The sequence below is a fragment of the Microtus ochrogaster genome, chromosome 7 (genome assembly GCF_000317375.1).
Source record: "Microtus ochrogaster isolate Prairie Vole_2 chromosome 7, MicOch1.0, whole genome shotgun sequence".
Lineage (NCBI taxonomy): Eukaryota > Metazoa > Chordata > Mammalia > Rodentia > Cricetidae > Microtus > Microtus ochrogaster.
Genome location: NC_022014.1, coordinates 40,468,458 through 40,469,716, shown reverse-complemented (window position 1 = coordinate 40,469,716; position 1,259 = coordinate 40,468,458). Strand labels below are relative to the sequence as shown.

At 48.3% G+C, this 1,259-nt stretch overlaps 2 non-coding genes across 2 annotated transcripts; both read right to left on the bottom strand.

The window, feature by feature from the left end:
• Window positions 1-865: 865 nt before the first annotated feature.
• On the bottom strand, window positions 866-937 carry Trnae-cuc. Its single transcript has one exon. It is a non-coding gene; the product is annotated as a tRNA-Glu (tRNA).
• A 216-nt stretch (window positions 938-1,153) lies between these two features.
• Trnal-caa lies at window positions 1,154-1,259 on the bottom strand. The gene is made up of 2 exons: window positions 1,222-1,259; window positions 1,154-1,199 (listed from the first exon to the last, which is right to left on the bottom strand). It is a non-coding gene; the product is annotated as a tRNA-Leu (tRNA).

Sequence of the window (1,259 nt, the reverse complement as noted above, 5' to 3'; positions counted from 1 at the left end):
CTGGAGGCAGAGGCAGACAGATCTCTGAGTTCAAAATCAGCCTGTCTACAGAGCTAGTTCAAGGCTAGTCAAAGCTACACAAAGAAACCCTGTCTCAACTGCCCTGGTCCCCCATTACCCCTCCCCCCCAAAAAAGAAAGGAAAAGATGTGGGTTTGGCGATATCTTGGCAAGGTAAAGGTTTTACTGTTGCAGAAGGGTGCACAGCTATGCCAAAGCAAGCAAGCAAGCAAGCTCACTCTGGATCCCCACGGGATTTTTACTCCTAACACTAGGGGCGGAGCTGAGCCTCAAAATCTTTTACAACTGGCTAACTTTAAAGCAGAGCAGTTGATAAGCACACTGCGACCTTGATCACAGAAAGCTTTTCATTTCAGGACTACGTTGACTCAGGAGGGACTGGTGACAAATGGTGTTTTTTTTCATTTTTTTAAAATGGTGTTTCGGGGCTGGAAAAGATGGTTCAGAAGTTGCAGAGTTAATTCGCTAGCATAACACCCATGCAAAGAATGTGATAAAATATTGACTCTAGGAATATTGACTAGTGTTCGCAGCACTGTTTGAATTATTTCTACATATTTTCTAACTAGAAAGGCAAGCGCTGGCAGAGGAGCTGCTGTGAGGGTACCCTGGATGTGGCAGGGTTCTGAGCAGGAGCCAGGCGGGGCTGGCGGGGAGTATTGCTTTGGGTCGTATTTCATCGTTAACGCCTGACTGGCTTGTCTGCTGGTGTCAAAACCACAGTACGGTTCTCTGTTAAACAGAAAGTTACCGAACTCGAACTCACTTTTATTTCTTAAACGAAGTATTCAGTCTGAGTTTTACTAAGTAATGAAACATTTGGAGAACAAAAGCAAAAGAGTCACTTCCCTGACCGGGAATCGAACCCGGGCCGCGGCGGTGAGAGCGCCGAATCCTAACCACTAGACCACTAGGGAGGACATGCTGGCTTTCCCTTCTAACAGCACTAGAGTAGGTGACGACAGGATTGCCGGGCAACTGCGGTGGCCAGGGAGTAAGCAACTAGGCACCTAGCAACTCGCTGCTCTGGAGGACCTGACAACGCTGGCAGCTGAGAGAAGTCTTGCACGGAAGGATCGGTTCCTGAGCGGAGGAAAATATAAAAACAAAAGAAAAAAAAAGAAAAGGAGATGTGTCAGAAGTGGGATTCGAACCCACGCCTCCATTCGGAGACCAGAACGCCCGTAGGGAAGGCTCACGCCTTGAGTCTGGCGCCTTAGACCACTCGGCCATCCTGAC